This window comes from Myotis brandtii, unplaced genomic scaffold (genome assembly GCF_000412655.1).
Source record: "Myotis brandtii unplaced genomic scaffold, ASM41265v1 scaffold165, whole genome shotgun sequence".
In the NCBI taxonomy this organism is placed as follows: domain Eukaryota; kingdom Metazoa; phylum Chordata; class Mammalia; order Chiroptera; family Vespertilionidae; genus Myotis; species Myotis brandtii.
In genome coordinates, this window is record NW_005356042.1 from 13,192,364 (window position 1) to 13,201,327 (window position 8,964).

Genomic DNA, 8,964 nt, shown 5'->3' on the forward strand with positions numbered 1-8,964 from the left:
ATCTTCCTTTTCTCCCACTTTACTTCCATGTTCCCTTTACCACAGCCAGCTCTGTGGAACTCAAGCTCCAGCCTCAGACACAAAGACTACAGCTTTACAGGGACAGTTTCACCAGCTTCCATAATTACTTCAGACCAAATCCCCTAATAAACTCTTTAGTATGCGTATGTGTATGCACACATGTATATCTCCTAATGGTTTTGCTTCTCTGATTGAACCCTATCTGATATTAGATTTAGAAGGTGAGTGACAGTGGCCAGTCTTCAAGATGATTCCCAGCATCACTTATTGGTGTTCACTGTGGAGTCCCCTCCCATGGGCAGTACTGGCCCATGCCACTGATAGGATATGGTGGAAGTGGTAACATGTGACTTCCCAGATCAGATCACAAATGACATTGCAACTTTCATTTCTCTCCCTTGGACTCCTTGCTCTGGGAGAAGCCAGCTGCCATATCATGAAGACATTTAGCTGGCTCTATGAAGAGGTCCACCCTGATCCAGAACCACCCAACTCAACCACTCTCAAATTCCTGAATTACAAAATCTATGTAAAATAATACATGTACAGTGTTATTGTGAGTTGCTAAGTTTTGGGGTAATTTTCTATACAGCAGTAGACCCACAGAACTGTGAGTAAATGAAATGGTTATTATTTAAGGCCCCTATGTTTTGGGATGATTTGTTACCTAGCAACAGCTGTAAAAATCCTTCCTAAAATCCTGATAGTCATGCTACAAATCTGAATCAGTTAGGGGCATGTTCTGCTACAAGTAACATCATCTTGAACAAATGAGGCCAGTGGTGGTGGGTACCTTCTTCTTATGTAATAAGAAATCTAGAGGGACATATTCCAGCATGGGCTCCACAGCTCAACGTTTGAGTATCAGTTCCAGGCTCTTTGCGATTTTCTAGGCCAGTGGTTCTCAACCTTCTGGCCCTCTAAATACAGTTCCTCGTGTTGTGACCCAACCATAAAATTATTTTCGTTGCTACTTCATAACTGTAATGTTGCTACTGTTATGAATCGTAATGTAAATATCTGATATGCAGGATGGTCTTAGGCGACCCCTGTGAAAGGGTCGTTCGACCCCCAGTTGATTAGGCCTTCTTAGTCAAAGAACCGCTGCTCTAGGCCTTCTCTTCAGGTGTAAGATGGTTGCAGTAGCTCCAAGCATCACATCTTCACAGCATCACTTTGAAAGCTGACAGCAGTGGGCTTTGAGGGACATGGAACTATGGTCCTCACATGCCTCCCTTTGTTCAGGGAAGCAAACATACACTCAGATGTTCTATGGCAGACTTCCCCTTACCGTGTCATTGGTCAGAATGGGGACCCAGAGGCCCTACACAGGGGCCATGCCCACGTTCCCTGAGATGATAGGTGCTTCACTAGATACTTGAACAAAACAGGGTTCTGTTAGCAAGGAAAAGGGCAGGGGGGATGGCCTGTGGGTAAACAACCAATGGGGTCTGCCACAAACTCTTTCTATGCCAAAATCCTATTTCTCTTTCAGATTTCCAGCCCTTCAGGAAGAACTTCTCTGTGTCAGAACTCTCTTTTAAACTCCTGGGGGTGTGGAGCATTGGGTACTTTTTTTCTGGAACAACAATAACTGTATTTTGGATAGTTTGTTATTTAACAGTGCCTGTATCTCTTGCTAGACCGCACATCTCATGAATTATGCCTGAGGATACAAGATCTGGCATACATGACTCCCAGAACTTTATTCTCCTCTCCCACTCTGCCTCTTTTGTTCTTTTGTTTTGTTTTGTTACTTCTGATCAATAGAAATCACTGGGAGAAGGAAAGTTTTCAGTTCTTCTGCTGACTTTTATTTGTATATCTGTCCCAGGATGTTCAGTGGACTTGTTGGGCATACCTGTTTAATAAAGCAAGATGTTGGGTATTTAACAAATGTAATGTTCTACTATGAGAAGTCCCATGATGGGGGAATTGGATTTATTCTTTACTTTATATAACGGTTAAGGCTTGATTAAATATTAATCAGACTCTCCTGGAAACAGGGCCTGGGTATAGTGATACGATTGTGGCTCATATTCATAACTTAGGATTCACGCTCCTTACTGGTGCTTTTGGAATACTAATGCCATCCCCCCACCCCCACCCAAGGCTTGTCAAGTCAGGAAGAATCGATAGAGAGGGGTGAGAAGATGACACATGTCAGACCTGGTTTGCTGGGCCATGAATGGGAAGACCACTGATTAGTTTTGACTAGAAAGTGGTCCCATGCCCTGGCCAGGAAGCTCGGTTGGTTAGAGTGTCATCCCGGTACACTAAAGGCACAGACAAGGATCAACCAATGAATGCATAAATAGGTGGAACAACAAATCGATGTTTCTCTCTTTCTCTCTCTCCCTTCCTCTCATTCTAAAATCAGTTAAAAATATGGTCCCTGTCTGCATCCCTATATCATATTTGTCCATTTGCTAAATATCAGTTGGGCCCTGCTATGTGCCAGGAAGTGTTCTAGGTGCACAGATACAACAGTTAACTTCTGTGAGAAACACATTCTTTGTGTTTTGGGTGGGGATGAACAGCTCCCATCCCAGTGTTTCAGAGGTAGACAAGTGAACCAGATGTGAGTGACCAGAGAGCCTTTTCTCCAGGGCAGGCCACCAGAACTATCAGCAAGGTTCGATTTTCCCCTGCCGAGATTACTGAAGATAGTCACTAGCAGCCAAGGATTCACATGCTATTTACCCTTTCCCCCTCTCTCCACATGAGAGAGAGAAAGAGAGAGACCTCCTTTTTCTTTTATAAAATACTAGTGGCCTGGTTGCCGGGGCAGGGAGGTGTGGCCTGAGGTCCCTCATCAAGCCCTGCAGGCCGGGGGTGCAGCCTAAGGTCCCTCCCCCCAGCCAGGCACCATGCAGCCTTGGGTCTCTGCTGTTTCATCGTGACATTATGGTGTCCCAGCTAATTTGCATATTCCCCTATTATACTAATAGCCCACCGCGCGATATCGTGCTCAGTAGGCCTCCCGCCCCTTCCTTAGGAGCCGGCAGGAACCACAGCATGCCACTGGGAGCCGCACTGCTTCCGCAGGAGTTGGGAGGAAGCCACGCTGCTTCCGCTGGAGCCGGGAGGGACCCATGTTGATTCCGCGGGAGGCAAGCCCGCTGTCTCCTCTCTGGGCCTGCGCTTGGCAGCAGAGGATGCGGGCCAGCCCCCCATCCCTGTCCGTGCCCACTCTGGCTCCGGGGGGCCGGCCTGAGCGGAGGTGTAGCCTGAGGTCCCCCGGTCCAGCGCTGGGGCAGGGGGCACAGCATGAGGTCTCCTAGCACCGGGGCGGGGAGCGTGGCCTGAGGTCCCTCATCAAGCCCTGCAGGCCGGGTGCGCAGCCTGAGGTCCCTCCCCCAGCCAGGCACCATGCAACCTCGGGTCCCTGCTGTTTCATCGTGACATTATGGTGTCCCGGCTAATTTGCATATTCCTCTATTATTATACTAGTAGCCCATCGCGCGATATCGTGCTCAGTAGGCCTCCCGCCCCTTCCTTGGGAGCCGGCAGGAACCACAGCATGCCGCTGGGAGCCGCGCTGCTTCCACAGGAGCGGGAGGGACCCACATTCATTCCGCAGGAGGCAGGAGGGAGCCGCGCTGCTTCCACGGGAGCTGGGAGGAAGCCACGCTGCTTCTGCCGGAGCCCGGAGGGACCCACGCCGATTCCGCGGGAGGCAAGCCCACCGTCTCCTCTCTGGGCCTGCGCTTGGCAGCAGAGGATGCGGGCCAGCCCCCCATCCCTGTCCGTGCCCACTCTGGCTCCGGGGGGCCGGCCTGAGCCAGGCGTACTGATGAAGCAAGCATTCTGCCAGGCCGCTCATGCTGCCTTCTCTCAGTGGCCGCCCCCCTGGGACTGGGGGACTCCGGCGGGACTGAGAGGACTAGACACTGCCATCTTGTGACTATGGGCACCCCCATCTTTGTGACGGAGTGACTGTTAATTTGCATATTACCCTTTTATTAGATAGAATAGGATATTTTCTATTGATTTCAGAGAGGGAGGAAGAGGGACATTGTACTAGTAGCCCATCGCGCGATATCGTGCTCAGTAGGCCTCCCGCCCCTTCCTTGGGAGCCGGCAGGAACCACAGCATGCCGCTGGGAGCCGCGCTGCTTCCACAGGAGCGGGAGGGACCCACATTCATTCCGCAGGAGGCAGGAGGGAGCCGCGCTGCTTCCACGGGAGCTGGGAGGAAGCCACGCTGCTTCTGCCGGAGCCCGGAGGGACCCACGCCGATTCCGCGGGAGGCAAGCCCACCGTCTCCTCTCTGGGCCTGCGCTTGGCAGCAGAGGATGCGGGCCAGTCCCCCATCCCTGTCCGTGTCCACTCTGGCTCCGGGGGGCCGGCCTGAGCCAGGAGTACTGATAAAGCAAGCATTCTGCCAGGCTGCTCATGCTGCCTTCTCTCAGTGGTCGCCCCTCTGGGACTGAGGGACTCCGGCGGGGCTGAGAGGACTAGACACTGCCATCTTGTGGCTATGGGCACCGCCATCTTTGTGATGGAGTGACTGTTAATTTGCATATTACCCTTTTATTAGATAGGATAGGATATTTTTTATTGATTTCAGAGAGGGAAGAAGAGGGACATTGTAAGGACCTTGAAGGCAGGGGCCAAGTCTTGTTTATCTCTAAAACTGTTCTTTCCAATGCTTTGCACATTGTGTGTTTCCACTGTAAAATATAGTACATGGGGTCTTGGCCTCATGCATAGTATTGTCCAACTAACTGTTTAGGGGCAGCCCAATATAGCAGAAAATGTGGGATTTGGAATCTGTCAGAACCTGAATTTGAGACCTGGCCTTATTGCTGATTAGTTATGTGACCCTGAAGAATCGGCCTTTGAGAAGTACAATTTCCTCATTTGCAGGATGTAAGTTATGCTTGCACACCGTTGTGTAAAGGTCAAACCCAGTAATGGATGTGAAGGAAAGTTGTAAACTGTAAAATGCCGTATAACTAGAGATCATTATCACATAGAAAACTGGGTCAGAGCCTTTTGACCCAGTTTCAACTGGGTGTGTGTGTGTGTGTGTCTGTGTACACATCTATATATATAAAAGGCTAAGCAACCGTCCAACCGTCCGACCAGTCGCTATGATGCACAATGACCAACAGGGGGCAGGCACTCTGACCAGTAGCTATGACGCACACTGACCACCAGGGGGCAGACGTTCAATGCAGGAGCTGCCAAGTTGCGGTGACTTGGCAGCAGTGCTTCTCAGGTGACACACCCAGAACCAGACAGGAGGGAGCCCGATTCCGAGGTGCATCACCTGAGAACCGTCCTCTTGCAATCCGGGTCTCCTGGGGGGATGTTGGAGAGCTGGTTTCAGCCCAATCCCTGCAGCTCAGGCTGAGGGACCCCACTCACTCTGCAGACGCAGATGCCCTTTGAGAGGGCCCCGGGTGGGGCTGGCCAGGGAGAGATCGCGGGAGGTTGGCTCCAGGGTGTGTCTGGCCTGTCTTGCCCAGTCCAGCCCCTCCAGCCAACTTCTAATTAATTTCCTTTCAAGGTGCACAAATCTGTGCAACGGGGCACTAGTATGAAATAAATATCTTTGAAGTTTAAAATTTTTATTTACCACGAGGGATCCCATTTTAGGCTTTCCTAATATGAAATTCTAGAAATGGGTCCCTGGGTGAATTGTTTTTTTAAAAAGCCCACAGGTAATTCAGACTTACACCCCTGCTTTGTGAAGGAAAGAAGGTTTGAGGTGAGTTGTCAGAGGAGTTGGTGTGGGACCTTGTGTAAGTCCCTCATGGCCCCAAGCCTCAGTTTCACCATGGGAAGTGGCTTTTATAAATAATTGGTAGGGTTCCTTCCAGCCCTAAAACAGACTTATTTTCCTCCAGAGCCCAGCAAAGTGCCTGGTAACACCATGGGAGCTTGACCAAGGTTTGCTGGATCAGTGAATGAGAGTGGAGTGGAGGATAGAAAGATAAATTAGCAGCACGTTTTGTTTTTTACCAAAAAAATGCCTTATTTTATTATTTACACTATTCCAAAATCAACCAACAAATATTTTTCATCAAGGAGCATGTTTTTTGGTTGACCACTAGGTGGCAGGAAGATCAAGCTCAGATGCCCAGCTGCCCTGGTGGGAGTGGGGGCGCCTGACTGGAGCCTCCCTAGAGGGGCCTTGAATGACCTTCTAGGCTAAGGCTTGGCATGGGGAGGAGAGAGGGAACAAGGAGGCCTCCTTCACAAAGAACTTCACATGGAATTTCTATGACAATGGGGAAAATTCATGCAATTCTAGATCTGTGTATTTTTGTAAATTTAGCATTTCTGAAATTCTTTAAATATATGAATAGTGTAAAACAGAAGTGGCAAGCCCTTTTTCCTCTTTTCCTACCCTTTGCCCTCCTCTTCCCCCCCCCACCCACCCCAACACACCTGACAAGTTCTGCACGCCTGACCCGCAGAGCCAGGCGTGGAACAGGCCTCCTGATTGTGCAGTGATGCTAGATGATCAGCCTGAGAGCTCATTTGCATTGCAGAAGGGTCCTTCATAAGGCAGTGGGATCACCCGGGGCTGGTGTATGTAAAAATGCAGATTCCTAGGGGCCACCAGACTATCTCAACAGGAGCCCCTGCCAGGGCTTTAGTCTGCAGTTGCATTGGCTTTTAACAAGCTCTCTATTTTCACCGACACTGAAGTGTGAGAACCAGTTCCTTAGGCTTCCTCGGGAGCCTTTCGGGACTCTGATAGGCCCTCTCAGAGGTGTAGTGACGCCAGCCACCTCCAGTTTCACACACACATACTCTCACATAGACACACACATACACACACAGATTGTGTTTTGGTTTATTTTACATGCACGATAATGCCAGGGGCCCTCAAATTTGTACACCAACCATATAGATGGGCAGTGGGCTGAGGATATGAAGTCTCACATATACTGTATAGATCCACCTACCTATGTATGGCCACTTCATGACTATTTAGTAATGTGTTTCTTAGGATGAAGGTAAATGTAGAAATAGCTGGGCTAAAGATTTTCTTTTAGTGACAGAGCCCTCCACACTAGTAGCTACTCAATGGGTTTTTTGGAGGGGCAGGGAGCGTGGCCTGGAGGGGTTTCTAACACTGAGTTCTCGTAGAGGTCTTTATCAGAGAATTGTGAGGGCACACTCTGAGGAACCCTGGTCTAGGGTCATGTAGTCCCACTGTAGGTTTTTTTATTACCATTTTTTCCCTTAGTATATTTTTAAGTTGAGATATAATTCACATGTCATAAAATTCACCATTTAAAAAATTGTATTTATGGGGGAGGGAGGGAGGAAGAGAGAGAGAGAGAGAGAGAGAGAGGGAGAGAGAGAGAGAGAGGAGAGAGATTTTTGTTTCACTTATTTATGCATTTATTGGTAGATTCTTATATGTGCTCTGACCAGGGATTGAACCTGCAACCTTGGTGTATGGGGACGATGCTCTAATTAACTGAGCTACCTGGCCAGGGTCATAAAATTCACCATTTTAAAGTATAAAATTCATCAGTTTTTAGTATACCTATAAGGCTGTGCAAAACCATCATTATCAAATTCTAGAATATTTTCATTGCCTCCCAAAAGGAAACCCTACACCCATTAAGCAATCACTCCTCATTCCCTCCTGCCACCCCATACCCTGATCTACTTTTTGTTTCTTTAGATTTGTTTATTCTGGACATTTCATATGAATGAAGTTGTACAATATGTGGCCTCTTGTGTTTGGCTTCTTTATAATTAGCGTAGGTTTTCAAGGTTCATCAATTAGTCCAGTTGGTCTTATATTTCAGGATGCATCAGAATCCATTGGCGATTCTGACTCTTCCCCTAAGATTTCTGGTTCAGTTGGTCTGTGATGGGGATCAAGAATGTACCTGTTTGCAAAATTATCTGGGTTATTCTGGTACAGGCAGCCTGGGGACCACACTTTGAGAACCCCCAACCTAGACCAGTGCTCTCATTCTGCATAGGAGGGAGTTGAGGCTCAGAGAGGAAAGCCTTGTCATTAGTCACACAGATGACAAATCTAGGTCCAGGGTTTGTCTGGGCTTTGAAACTTGAGGCTCAGTCTTCTCAGTCTCTCTCACCAGATCCAGTACTGCAGGTTCAGCCCACAGACACATCTTAGTTTTTGATAATAATTACCTGTGGGATTCTTTGGCATCTTTTTAGAACTCATATATCACCACACCCTCATAACAACAACTCCTCCCCTACCCAAATTCTGAAATGATTAGAAGAGTTCTGGGCATATCGACTTTTATGGAAGATTCCAGAAGATCCAGACCCCACTGGTGTAGTTGAGCCCAGGCCCTAATAGTTAAACCACCTTCTTCTGAGCCAGGGACTGTAGGTATGGGTCCTACCAAGAAATGGGTTTCCAGATTAGCAAATCAAAATGCAGGATGGATGCCCAGTTACATTGGATATCAGATAAACAAAAAATAATATTTTAGTATAAGAGTGTCTCATGAAATATCTTGGGACATATTTATTGAAAATTTACTGCTTGTCAGAAATTCAGATTTAACGGGGCATCCTGTATTTGTTCTGGCAACCCACCAGCCAGCTGCCTCTTTTGTTTTCCCTGGGGCAGCACAGCCTAGTGGCTGATGGTGTTGGAGCACATAGACTCTGAAAGCAGATGGGAGGGGCCTCAATCCTAGCACCACATAGCTGGCCTCGAAACCAGGGTGAGTTACTTAACTTCTAGCCTCAGTTTCTCCATCTGTAAAATGAGAGCATACAGTGAGAAGATTAAATGAAATAACCCATGCAAAGTGCTTAACAGGGCCCTGCCTTGTGATAAGTGATAACTAAATATTCTTTGGAATCCCTAAGCTCCCCATAGACACAGTTAAACATTCCATGGAAAGGCTGGGATTTCCAGCACTCTCTGGAACCACTAAAATTTAGCCCTTTCAAAGTACTGGACCATTTAGTGAGCAA